Below are 14,782 nucleotides of genomic sequence, written 5' to 3'. Positions count from 1 at the left end.
GACACAGAAGAGGAGCCAGTAAGAGCCAGATGTTACGGACATTTGTCTTGGGATATGGCGGCCAAAGGGGTGTGCTGCTCAGCTCTCCCTTTTCGAGAAAACCTGCTGCTGGTGGTCTCCTGCCGCTGTACCTTTAGGACCCACCAGGGTTTCATGCTGAGGTCATACCCTTTCCTCACCACTCCAGCCAACCACTGAGCCCAGCAGGGGCACTCCAGCCAGGCCATTGCTGCCCCGTGGGAGACTGCTTATAGGCAATCTCTGCTCTCTGGTTCCCCATCAGCCTGGCTGAGGCTTTCTCAGACCTGCACAGTGGTCTGAGGCTCTTAGCCTAGCTGGTGGTGCTTCCTTCTTTCCCTCGCTTGTATCACAGGAATGGTCCTACAAACAGTCCTGTTCGTTCACTCTAATTTCCTAGCAAATTCTCCCTCCAAATTTCCACAATGGCTATTTCCAACCTTCTTTACTGTTTTTAAGAGCTGTCTTCTATTCTCCCTACCACCGACAATAAATCAGAGAGAACTCCCCTTGAATCACATTAGCATCCATGCTGGTGTCTTGTCATCCATTTCCAGCTCTCCTTAGTCTGTTATAGGGTTTCAAATTGAAACCATGTCCTTTCTGCTATGGAGGAACGAACCCTCTGCCTGACAGCTCTGGCTTCTCAGGAATGCTGCCCTAGCCCATCTCTCTCAATCCAATCTTAATTTTTCCCTCTCTTGGTTGCTTTCCATTCTGCATTAGAACATGTTTGAATCTCTTCGAAACAAAACTGACACTACCACCCCTTTAGGGAGTTGATGTCCCTGTTACTACCAATATGGCTTCTCTTACAGTCATATCTTGATTTCTTGACATCCCACTTTTCAACTCTCCCTAAGATCACCAATGGTCTTTGAGTAACGAACTCCAATGAATACAAAAGAACCTCTTGTCATTGAACTGCTCCTTTGCCTTGGCTTCCATGACAACCCTATTTCCTGGTTTCCCTCCCACCTCTCTGCCATATCTTCATTATTATTTGTGGCTTATCTTTCTCCATCTGTCACTTTGAGCTGACTAGAGGATACGCACTCTTTCAGTGTTGGACAATACCTCGGTAAACAAACAGATCAAATATCTGTGGCCTAAAGATTCTTCTATCTTCTTACACTTTCCAGGTGATGTGATCCTCTCCTAATTTCCAATTTTCACTGATACTAAGACCTCTTAAGTTAATTTTTTGAGGACAGATCTTCCCCTGAGCTTCAGGCTTATATAGCCAACTGAATACTGGTAACGGCCTACGTTACTTCACTATTGATTTTTTCCCCAATGAACCTGATTTTTTCCCCAGTATTTCTTACATCAATAAATGGCACCAAGGGCTTAAGCACCACTTGTCCATGCCAGGATGTCCAAACTTTTACTAACTGCTGCCAATTCCATCATCAAAATATGTCTTTATCCTCCAATGGTAATATATTTGTTAATTCATTGAATTTAATAGAAATAAAGAGTTATAGAAGATTGGATGCTAAGGGGAGAGGAGAATGAGCTATAGGATCACATAGGCCAATGTTCTTCAATTGGCTATGCACTCAAATCAACAGAGTAGTTTTTAAAAATAGTAATACCTGGGCAGTACCACACAGCACCATTCCCTTGACCTGATTTGGACCCCAGGTATCAGTATTTTTTTTCCCCAGAGATCCCAGGGGATTCAATATGTACCCAGGGTTGATATCAATGGGCATAGGGTCAAGGGAGACACTTTTTGTTGTTAATGTTATCATTGTTCTGTATTGTTCTTTGATGTGAACATATGTTCATGTGCTGAGGGAGGCTGAGGCTTCTAGGAGGATGGTGGTGATGGATGGAACAGATCCTGAAAAGTGGAAAGGCATGAGTTCCAGACCACAGGATTTACCTTGGATGGGAGAATAATGTTTTCTGTTGGACTTGGGGAAGGGAGGAAAGGAAATATACAGATCCAGAGATGTTTATATATATGAGGAGCCAGCTAGGAAGAAGAGTGAATTCCTCTGTAATGAGTTCTACTTTTTTCTGGGAAATAGAAAACAAGTTTATTAGCTGAAAAGTTATTATGCCAAGACTCTGGCATTGAGTGAATAGAGACTTCTATGCAAGTCTTCTCTCTTAAAGGATTCATCATCTCAATGGCAGAGGAACTCTTGATGTTTTTACCATTCCTCAACCACCTGTTACAGGCATAAGCACAAAGCAAGTGCTCAAGAAACATTCTGGTTGATCTCAATTCATAATTTCTTTTCTTTTTCTTTCTTGTTATGGTAATAATCATTCTCTTTTTTTTTCTTCCTTGTTCTGATGACCTTTTATTACTTGCCAAATCCAAGTCATTGGTTTTTTTTAAATTTCATGGTTATATTCAAACTCTTATCTTTCATAAAGTTTTCATAGATATTCCCTTCATAAAATTCACACTGAAATAGCTTTGGGAAAAAGACTTAGTGGACATTGGGATACTTTCTGGAAAAAGTGAAACTTTTCAGTGCTGGGAATGCATCGCCTCTGAATGCCACATGGCAGCATGCCATGTTGTGCAGGCAAATATCAATTCTAGTAAACCAGAACTAATAGAGTTAAATGTAGGAAATGGAACATACGTAAATATTTTCTATGCAAAGCACTCTTTTAGCTTTTTAACACAATGACAAGTACACGTGAATAGATTCCTTTAAGAAATATTTTCTTAGGGGCGCCTGGGTGGCTCAGTCGTTAAGCGTCTGCCTTCGGCTCAGGGCGTGATCCCGGCGTTATGGGATCGAGCCCCACATCAGGCTCCTCCGCTAGGAGCCTGCTTCTTCCTCTCCCACTCCCCCTGCTTGTGTTCCCTCTCTCACTGGCTGTCTCTATCTCTGTCAAATAAATAAATAAATAAAATCTTAAAAAAAAAAAGAAATATTTTCTTAAATGGGATCCTATGTAACTTTATTTGATACATACTAAGTTAGTACAACTAAATCCTGAAGAGTTCAGAGTTCCTATCAACTGAGGATGAGTGAAGAGGCTGATCTACATTTCTGAAACTATATATGTGCCTTTCACGTATGGATATTTATTACATGTTCTGGAAACTTCTACCTTAATTTGAAGTAATTTATTGGGTGCTTCATGACCCACATTTACTCTGTGTATGTAGCTACCTTATTTATGTATGTTCACACTTAGCTATGAGAACCCCATGATCAGATTTGGGTTTACCATCCAGCAACATTCATCGTTCCCCTTCTAAGCTCAGTTCTACACAGTGTTTCACAGGAATTTAAAAATAAATGTCAGAGCCTGTCTTTTTTTCGTAACAAATATATAAGGTGGGCTAGTCAGGGAAGTTAAGGCACATGAGACACAAATCATCTGGTCAATAAGCACTTAGCACCTATTTAATGTAATGAATATTTATTGAGTTACTATTATGTGCAGTGTGTGTACCAGACACTGTGGAAAACTGAAGCCTCTTCCTTGGCAAGTTTATGTAAACCAGGTCTTGTTATAACTGTCATTATGCTCTGCTGTTTTATTTTTTTCTAGAACTTACCAGTGCTTGAACTAGTATGCATGTTTTTCCTTTCTCCACTGGAGTAAAAGAGAACTTTTTATTTTGGATCCCCAGAATGGGAAGCCATGCTTAATACATAAAACATACGCAATAAATATTTGTTGAATAAATGAAGGACTCCTGTGCAACAGTATTTAGAATAGGAGAGATACGCTAATGCAAAGTAACAGTGATCCATGGAAGAAGCTCCCCTTGGCTTGTCAGGGAAGGAAAGCTGAGATATCCACATGGTAAGGAAATGCCAGCTAGGAAGAAAGACAAAGAGAGATCTCACAGCTCAGTCTCTGACGGCATTTGTTAGTGTTATGTTTAAACCATTTTCTTGCTGTAGGTTTCCATAAAATTAGTTTCACATGCGGTCTTTCCCATTTCTAGAAGTGATAAGTACTTAATTTTCAAATTCCCAGATACTTTGATATGGTGGCTATAAAATTGAGCCTGAGAAACTGCCTGGCAAATGGGATAAATTTTTGTGGAGGTCATCAGTCAGATCGTGAAATCTATAAAACCGTAAAAAGGCTGGGCTTTTCTGTTCCAAATATCCTTAATGGAGATTGAATTCCAATGGCATCCATGTAAATTTCCCAAAGCCTTGTGGAATGGCTAGGATTGATCTCAGTCAGGACTGTGTTCTGGGTTACACTGAACTCATCCCGGTCACACAGAGACCTTTGTTTAGTCCTGGGGTTGGGGAAGCAGATATAGCCATCCTCCCCATCCCAAGTCATGGTCATCTGCCTATAGGAGTTATGATCTTGTTGAAGGGCTATTAATCTCTCTTAATATGAGGATTTTTCCAAACAGCACTGTGGACATAAACAGGTGGCCTTAATTGGCTACTGCCTTCCTAATCTAGTTCTCAAGGAATAAAATTTGGATTTCAACACGAGGCTATGAACTTAAGTTCAGATTGGAGTGATCTTCAGACTGTCATGCTCTTTTAAAGAGGAATTTTAAACAAAATGACGTCTGGCCAGAGGGTGAGGGCACAAGGCAAATATATCAGTATCGCTCATAACCAGACCTTTCTTTCCCACACCCATTCACAGTCAGCATGATAAAGTTTACGACCAGTGGTGGAGAAAGTAGGGCAATTGTCCACAATCCCTAGCGAAAAGTGAAGCAGTGTAAAAAGTTACAAGAGCTTGGGAATTCTTGGTAATTCTTCTTTATTCTCCAGGGCCTACTTAAAGCTGTATCTCTACAAGTTTGGATCCCACCTTCAGCCCCGGCTAGCGCAGCAGCCCCGGATAAGTTACCTATTGCGACATACACGAGCTTCCGTTTCCTCATCTGTACAATGAAGATAATGATGCTTTTTTTTTTTTACAGACTTGTAGGTATCATAATTAGTGTTGTTAAATCTTCAATAATTAGTCGACCTAATTATTTGCACTAAAGGAGGGAATTAAGATGGTTAGAAAATTCAAAGGGTAAAAATAAATTATATAAATAATTTCAGAACAGAAAAAGTGTACCAGCCATTCCATCCACTGCTTAATTTATCAAAAAAGGATCAATTAATTTTAACTAGCACCTTCTTTAGTATCTAAAAAAAGTTCAAGTTTATCATAGTGACTGATGAGTACGTAAACATAAAAGGAAGACGGGAACAGAATGGCATGAGGATCAGTATCGTGTCGAAGTCGCTGTAGAATGTCTTCTTAGCTACTTGGGGTCTAACGCTACTTCTTGCCCTTATGTAAAATTAGAGCCTACAATAACTGACACGGTATCTAAGTGGCACTGATCAAAATGGAACTAAAAGATAAACCATGTGCACTGACCAGAAGATGACTGTAATTAAATAAAGTCCCATGACTGGACATGACTGTGTAAATATGTTCAATATACCAGACTCTCAACTTCCCCAAATTAATTAACTCCCTAATGAAAGTTGTCTGCTATCAGAATAACCAATTTGCTTTTTGCAACAATATAGCCACATTAGTTTTCAATTAAGATTCAAAAAGCCAAGTCCTGATGAGCAAGGAAGTCGTAAATGATTTATGAGTGTCCTACTTTTATGTAATGTTACATCTATTATTCTGCTTTAATCCTCTAGCACGCTTTTTAATTCATGAAAAATTAATGCTGAGGTTATTTTATGAAGATTATACCCACTTGGAAGGCAGCTATTCCAGGAAGCATATTTTAAAACTGAGAATGCAATCTCTTCAAATTTAGCAAGCGGATTCCTAAAATTCCCAATTAAATTTTCATAGTTTCTTTTTGTTTAATCGACAAAGTTTTCAGTCCAATAATTTTAATGAACCAATAGCTATCATTTCTGCTTCCTTCATAACCGGGTGAAATACTTCCCAGGTATTTTTATTATTTTTTTTTTCCATTCAGAATTGAAGGACTCAGGAATATTCACATGTTGGAAAACTTTCAAAGCTTAAAATTGCCAAGTCCCAATTCTGTTCAGAACAACCTGCTGGGAGTTTGTAGTGCCCAAAGCCATCAGAACTCTTGGTTTCCTTTAATCTTCACTTTGGCCACACTGCTATTCCCCAATCCCACTCTCATTAAATTCCGTTGTCATGCTAGGATCCTGGGTGAAGCGATATTCCAGGCAAGTGTTATAATAAGGAGCAGACATCTTCTCTGAGTCAAAGAAGGAGGAGAAAAGTCATAGGGATACAAAAGATAATTTCATAGCCATCCAAAAATAGTCAAGCCTCATGTAAATTGTAACTGGGCACTAGAAAATCAGAAACCGAGATTCGCCTTCCTCTCTCAGTGGCTGCATCATTTCTGCATAATTATCTTGCATGTGGCGGACAGGAAGCCAGTTCCTTGTCCCTAGCAAAACCCATGTGCTCGGACATCCACCACCAACTTTAGACAAATCATTTCTCTTGGTTTGAATTCTCGAAAGGAAAAAAATCCTAAAGGGCTAGGCGTCTGAGTGCTCTTCAAAACAGGCCAAGCCATAGGCTGTTCAGTGAAGGGTGGGGTGTCATTGGCTTAGGAATCTTTCTGTGGTCCCATCTGCTATGGCCAGGAACAGAGGGTCACATGATCAATAGGGTTCCCTTTCCAGGGTCTGTGGGTAGGCAGGCACTCAGTGAACTTGCCTCTATCAGGTTTGTAATTACTACCTCATTCAGAGATGCAACATTCATTCATAACTAAGTTCTCATAAATGTTAGCTACCATTATCAATATCACTGTCATTTCATCATTTATTCATTCATTCGACAAATACTTATTATTCATTCATTCAACAAAATTTGATTCATCACCCACTGTGTGCCAGCCACTCTGAGACTGTGGTCATAAAGATGATGAAGGTCTTTATTTAGAATAAAGTAGATTCTAGGGGCACCTGGGTCGCTCAGTCGGTTTAGCGTCTGACTCTTGATTTTGGTTCAGCTCATGATCTCAGGGTTGTGAGATCGAGCCAGGTGATGGGCTAATGCACTGGGCATGGAGCCTGCTTGGGATTCTCTCTCTCCCTCTCCCTCTGCCCTGCCCCTGTATAAAAAAATGTTTAAAAATAGAAGAAAGTAAATTCTAAATTTTAAGGAACTGATATACTTATGAAACAGTCCTAGAAAGAGGAAAAGGATGCTTACTTTCCCAATGACAGGCAGAAAAATTTGCCTACAGTGAAATGGAAGGACTGCCCCAGCATCTCCTGGGACACAGCATCCAGAGTGCTTTGCCTAGATACTTATAGGGATTAAGACAACGTTTTCTACATGTATAGAGAAAGTTACTGTCCCTGCCCAAATTATCTGGACAAATGTTCTCTAATACGCATATTAATGCTGTGTTTTTAGAATCATGATTATAAACTCAGATACTTAAACCACAGAGTCCAAGCAGTTAAAATAAATAAGTGAACGTCAGGTGTAATAACCGTCAGATGGTGGCAAAGATGAAGGTGAATGGGAGAGCACATATTCTGTCTGAAGGCAGAAGCAATTATGCAGCCATTTGGAAACACGGCACTGTGATGCTAAATCTCCCAATTCTTTTTTTTTTTTAAGTTATTTGTTTATTTGAGAGAGAGAGAGAGTGAGCAGGGGAAGGGCAGAGGGAGAGAGAGAAGCAGACTCCCTGCTGAGCAAATAGCCTGACTTGGGGCTCCATCCCAGGACCCTGAGACCCTGACCTGAGGTAAAGGCAGACGCTTAACCGACTGAGCCATCCAGGCATCCCTAGATCTCTCAATTCTTTTGTTTTTTTTTAAGATTTTATTTATTTATTTGACAGAGAAAGAGACAGCCAGTGAGAAAGGGAACACAGCAGGGGGAGTGGGAGAGAAAGAAGCAGGCTCCCAGCATACGAGCCTGATGTGGGGCTCAATCCCAGGACTCTGGGATCACGCCCTGAGCCGAAGGCAGACGCTTAACGACTGAGCCACCCAGGCGCCCCTAGATCTCCCAATTCTTAAACAAATACTTGAAATCCACATCTTTTTTTGTGTGTAAAATTCCTGATTTAAGGGAAAAAAATGCACTGAGGACTATTCAAAGTATTTTGGGGGGCTGCATCCAGCTTGGGGTCCACCAAATCACAAGCCCCATTTTGACAGCAAGGAACACAAGTTGGCCTGGCCAGTTATACTCTTGCCTTGAAGAGATACATACAAAGGGACCTCTGAATGCAGTGTCACAGGAGATGCTGGGGTAGTCCTGAGCTTTCCAAAGTCATGTCATTACCAATGGAGAAATCACCAGGGTTAGTGGCTGTGGTGGGCTGAACAATGGGCACCCAAAGATGTCAATATCTTAATCCTATGAATGCTATTTACATGGCAAAATGTACTTTACAGAGTATCTTGAATAGAAAATTATCCTGGATTTTCCAGGTGGGCTCACTGTAATCACAAGAGTTCTTACAAGAGGAAGGTAGGAGAATCAAAGAGAGAGACAAGAAGATACAATCACAGGTCAGAAGGATGCCATTGCTGGAAGGGGGCCATCAGCCAAGGAATGCAGGTGGCCTCTTGCAGCTAGATAAGGGCGAGAAACAAATTTCTCCCCAAGAGCCCTCCAGAAGAAACCAGCCGTGTGGACACCTTGACTTGAGCCCAGCGAGATTTTGGACTTCCGACCCCCAGAATGATGTGATAATGTATTCGTATTGTTCTAAGCCATTATGTTTAACGAAATTTGTTGCAGCAGCCACAGGAAATTAATACAGCAACACAGAACTTTCCAAAGAGTCGAGCAACCTCTTCTGGTTGCTGTGATTGAGAGAAGACCATGGGAGCATTAGGGTGGAAACTTTATCATCAGACCTAGGCCATGAAGTTCAGAGCTCCCTGGAGCCAAGGGAACCTACTATCTATGAGAAGACCTCCAACCTGCCTTGCATGAATAATTCTCTTTCTACGAGCCCAGGAAGACAGTTGCCAATTATCTCCAGTCCTGACCAGATCTTTTCCAAAGCTGAAAGATGAAAGGGGGATGCAGAGCCACATGCTGGAAAGAATAGCGTCTTTAAAATCAAGCGAGATACTTTTCTGTGTGACAACCACCAGGAGCCTCTACGTCATTATCTGTAAAATGAGAGTAACGATACCACATAGCATTATGAGATAGGGAAATGAAAAGCTGTGCCATCGTGCCTTATGAATAGTGGGAGCCCAATAAAGCGTAGAAATTGTTGTTTCTGTTATTCTTTCATTGTGACTCTATATTCTCTAAATTTGCAATTATCAAAAGATTAAGTTTGCTATATATCCTCAGTAAATCAGCAGCTCAAAGGGAACAATGAACATCATTAAATATAATCGTCATGCCCTATTGCCTCAAAGACAGTGGGGGGGGGGAACAGATGCTTCCAACATTGTGAAAATGTTACAATTATAATACAACCTCCTGTCACCAGAATGTCAGAAGAGTGAGACACTTCTAGAGAAGTCCACTGTCCTGAACCCATCCTGACAACCGTCATGTCCAATACACACACTGTGTTACTAGTGCTTGTTAAAGGAGGCCTTAATGATTGCAGCTTCGAGAAAGTGTGCTATGGCATTCGGCAGTCTTCAGACTCTGCAAAGATGCACAGCGACATTTCCACCACCATTTTCACAATATTAGCACATTCACTGAGCAGAGGATATGTAAAGCGAAATCTTGAAAAACAGGCGAAAGACATGAACACATTTTGGAATAGATTAAAAATGCCTCCAACATTGGGATATACAGGATCAGTGGACTCTGAAATCCAAAAACCAATGTCACAAACTCGAAAGATCTCAGGAGCCAGGCAGGAAACCCAAGGAGCGAAGGAGAGGAATCTGCCAGTGGTGGGGCCTGTGCAGAGTGTGTGGGAGGCCCTGCTTGATGGCATTGCCCTTCAAGTCCCTGCTCACCCCTAGGGGCCAACAGACTCATCTGTGGGCTGACTTCAGTTCACATGCTATGAGCTTATGACCCCTTTTGCTAATGGGATAGTTTGCCAAAAAATTCAACAGCAGCAAAGGCAGCCTGAGAGAAGGCTGGGGAGAAGAGCTGTTTGTCTGTAGACCCATCCCTCCATCAAATTCCCGTATGTTGTACTCAGACTGCTCAGATCTCTCCCAGCCCCTGGCCTCGTTTGGATCTACTTAGAGGATACTCCAAGCCTCGATCACTCTCTTTGAGGGCAAAATTATATATCTGAAGCCTCATTCATTCCCTTAGCACAAGGCTCAGATCCATAGCCCATCACGTAGAGCAATATACATTATCATGGCAGTAGCATTAAAGCATGCTATACGAATAAATCCTTTGTTGGCAATATTTGGAAAAATTATATGGGGAATATCTCAGGAGCTGAGTGTTGCTGGATATCAAGACTTCATTCATCCCAGATATTGTGGAAATTTGGTGGCACTATTAGAGTAAATTATTCTCTGCTGATGGAAGTGTAGACCATGACACGCTGTTAGACTATTTCTGAGCAGGGTATCTCTTGTCACCTCCAATCACACCTTGGCCTCATTTCCATCAGGCCTCCTTTCCACAGTGGGGAAGGCTGGGAGAGTTTAGAAAGGTAACAATACTGGCTTTCAGAGTGGCTCTTTTGAATCTGATTTTAAAAAGATAGACTTAGGGGTGCCTGGGTGGCACAGCGGTTAAGCGTCTGCCTTTGTCTCAGGGCGTGATCCCGGCATTGTGGGATCGAGCCCCACATCAGGCTCCTCCGCTATGAGCCTGCTTCTTCCTCTCCCACTCCGCCTGCTTGTGTTCCCTCTCTCACTGGCTGTCTCTATCTCTGTCGAATAAATAAATAAAATCTTTAAAATAAATAAATAAATAAATAAAAAGATAGACTTAATCTTCATGAACAGAAAATAATGAAAATAAATTTAGTAATCTTATTTTTTAATGCTGCACTCACGTAGATTTTTCATAGACTATGAACAGAATTGCAGTGATATTTAATTTCTTTTAAAGTTCATTTTATTTTTTAAAGGTTATTTAAAATATGGATATCATAGAATTTAGGTTCAGATACAACTTTTATTTCATGTTTGTAAAATTAGCTACTCTTATTTCTACAGAAGATCATATAATGACACATTAAATAGGCTTCACAAAGGCAGGCAAGTTCAGTGCACAGACACTGCAAAGGGTCTGCCTGAGTTCAAAGCCTGGCTCCAGGGCCTGGCCTGTGATGTACTGCCCATCTTAAATGTCTTTCAGAGAAACAGTGGCAGAAACATCCTGATGTCTACCAAGTCAACTATTCCAGTCTTTTTGGGGCCAGGGTAGAGGTGTGATAATGAAAATCTCTAAATGAGATGAGTTTGGGAGGAGACCTGTTCATAGATAGTAACTCAATAAATGGTAGCTATTATAATCCATCCAGAGATTTCTGATGTTCCTACTGGAAGAAAGATAACACTAAATGTGAAAATAATTTTATGATACCTGCATTTATGCATAATGTAATTATTTCAAAGTGTTTTTCATCACTAAAATCCTTGTGAGTGAAATGGAGCAGATGTCAATATCCTAATTTTTCGTAAGAAAAATTGAGATTCAGATTAGTATCTGATTCAAGATGCTTTGATCCCTGATGAGCTTTCAGTCTCAAGCAAGCCACTTCACATTTCTGAGACTATGTGTGAAATGAGTGAGTTAGACAGGTGGGGTATCAGACCACTTCCGCTATTAGCACTCGTATAAATTTGGAGATCAAGTAGTTGCAACAAGCCAGACTTCACTGTGTGGTAAACTGATCAGGTTGCCAACTTTCCAGGATTTGGAACTGAGCTTCAAGACTCACTCCCTCTCATCAGTGTCCAGGAGTAATATTATTTCCTTCACTGAGAGTTCTATTGACTGACGATTAAATGTTTTGGGCAGGGGAGCCTGGGTGGCTCAGTCGTTAAGCATCTGCCTTCGGCTCAGGGCATGATCCTGGATCCCTGGGATCGAGCCCCGCATCAGGCTCCTCCGCTGGGAGCCTGCTTCTTCCTCTCCCACTCCCCCTGCTTGTGTTCCCTCTCTGGCTGGCTGTCCTTCTCTCTGTCAAATAAACAAATAAAGTATTTTTTTTTTAAAGATTTTATTTATTTATTTATTAGACAGAGATAGAGACAGCCAGTGAGAGAGGGAACACAAGCAGGGGGAGTGGGAGAGGAAGAAGCTGGCTCATAGCGGAGGAGCCTGATGTGGGGCTTGATCCCATAACGCCGGGATCACACCCTGAGCCGAAGGCAGACGCTTAACCGCTGTGCCACCCAGGCGCCCCAACAAATGAAGTATTTTTAAAAAAATAAAAAATAAAAAAATAAATGTTTTGGGCAAATACAGTCATCTGGTTTTTATGTCCAAACTTTTTAAACACAACAGAGACAACCAAGTAGGTAGGGCGGAGGGGTCACTTGGGAGGCCACTGGAGTCAGGCACAGACAGTGACACTGAGATATTCGGAAAGGAGTGGGAAACTCACAAAGAAGACAGACTGCACAATGCAATCAAGGAAAACAACTGATCTGGAATATTCAAAAAAGGCAAGTTATTCTTTTTAAAGAAACTAGAAGCTCAATAAGTTAAAGGGGGGAGCTTTTTTAAAGAAACGAGAAGCAATAATAAGATATAAATTTATATTTATCATCACACAAAAAAAGAGTGATAACACCACTGCTGATAGAGATGGAGGGTAGCTACTTTAGCACTTACTGGTAAAAATGAAAGTTCCTACTACTGTTGGGAAACAAATCCAGTTGTATATTATTTCAACATAGCAAGCTCACTTTTGGGAATCCATTCCACAGAAATAAAAGCATTAATTAGCATGTAGGAGCGTACGTAGAAAAATGTGTTTACAACATTAGTCACAAGGCCAAAAACAAGGGCGGAAACAATGTGAATTAGTATTAATGGAGGAATGGTTGAATAAATGTGGTATAACCACACCATGAAGCTATAAACCCCATTAGAAAGAATCAGTCACGATCATCATGACCATTGATTAGAAGTTTTTCATGAACCCTATCATTGGGAAAGAAGGGGGGGAGGAAAGCAGAGAAGCGTCTAGAATATATTATATCATTTTTGTGGAACACAAAATGACAAAATCCTACTACAGGTACATATGTGTATATATGCACATCTCTGTGTGTGAGTGTGCATGCATGTGCCTGTGTTTGTATAATTATATGAGCATAAAAAAAATAAACCAAACGATACACCTTAGATTCTGGTGTGAATGATCAGGAGGGTATGGGGCTTCAACAGAAGGAGATGAAGCAGATAAAGGGAAGGAGGAGAGGGGAAGCCACAAAAAAAATATATATATATTAAACAAAAGTGACTGCAATAAAAAATGAAATGAATGATTTCTCACTTATGTAGAACTACACGTGCTTAAGTTTATCCACCTATAAAGAAACTAGGGAAAGACAAATGAGAAAGTTAAATCTGCCTTTGCAAGAATGACCATGATATATTGTTACACAGGAAAAAAAGTCACAGAGGTTGTTTTTAAAAGGAGACAAATGTAAACATCTGAACACAAACCAATTAAAGATTCGTATAGCAAAAGACACCATAAAAAAGAGAAATGACAGCCTGGGAAGAAATAAATGCAACCCCTATGGCAGACAAAGAGATTATGTCCCAGTAAGCAAAGAGCTTCTACAAATTGTTAAGAAAAAGATAATTACCCTGATATGCAAGTTACAAATAAGCAACTGCATGAGAGGAAATCCACATAAGCAATACACAAGGGATGTTCAGTCCTTCGTATCATCGTGGAAATGCAAACGTAAGCAATAACGAAGTACCACTTTTACTCCCTTGGTCAGCAGAAATGAAGAACGACAACTATCTTCTGCTGGGGAGACTGAATCAGTCAGGCACTTGTCTACGTTACTGGTAAGAGGGTGAATTGCTACAACTGTTCAGAAAATAAAAATTTAGTGATATATTAATTAAAATACTTTAATCTCTGTTTTGAAAATCTCTTATCCAGATATATAAAACCTGTGAATGAACAAACAATATACATTTATGTACATACACACACACATGTTATATGCATATATAAACATAAATATATATGTTCCTTTTTCTCCAAGGGTATATATACAAGATATTTATTGTGGCAGTTTTGTTGGGGCAACTACAAAACACATACACAAAGCAAGAAAACTGCAAACAACCTGGATATACACTGAATCTGAAGACTAGTTTAAGAAAGTATGGTATACATATAAACTTGAAAATTAGGCAGCTATTTCGAAGAAATAAATCAAATTTATATCTAAAGACTTTGAGGTACATCTATGACTTATTATTTTTAAGAAAAGCCAGTTGTAGAGTAAGTATGACCAAGTTTTAAAACATAATAAAATACATATGTATTTAAAATAGAGAAATGTATAATATAAATTAAAAAGATTTACATCCCTACACAACTGTAAAGCTTCAATTACCTGGGGCATGTGTTTATGTGTGTGGAATCTTTTTTATCTGATCTTCCCTAATAAATTGGGAATAAATTATTAGGTTATTAATAAAATATTAGGTTATCAATAAGTTATTCTGCATTTGGAATAATAATACCTTTAAAAAAATTTAAAAAAAATCTTCTTTGTAGCAGAGGTTCCTGACAATACAGCTAATGTTGAGATCCTAAAGGCAATCAACACATTATTTTACTTCAGAAAATTTTAGATTTATTTTATTTATTTATTTGAGAGAGAGAGAGAGAGAGACCACGAGAGTGGGGGGAGGGCCAGAG

At 40.0% G+C, this 14,782-nt stretch overlaps 1 protein-coding gene across 1 annotated transcript in view; it reads right to left on the bottom strand.

The window, feature by feature from the left end:
- PTPRR (protein tyrosine phosphatase receptor type R) overlaps window positions 1-14,782 on the bottom strand; it is a 236,535-nt gene that overhangs the window by 183,939 nt on the left and 37,814 nt on the right. The window lies entirely within an intron of this gene.

The sequence above is a fragment of the Ursus arctos genome, unplaced genomic scaffold (genome assembly GCF_023065955.2).
Source record: "Ursus arctos isolate Adak ecotype North America unplaced genomic scaffold, UrsArc2.0 scaffold_21, whole genome shotgun sequence".
In the NCBI taxonomy this organism is placed as follows: domain Eukaryota; kingdom Metazoa; phylum Chordata; class Mammalia; order Carnivora; family Ursidae; genus Ursus; species Ursus arctos.
This window is presented reverse-complemented; position numbering and strand designations above follow the sequence as displayed.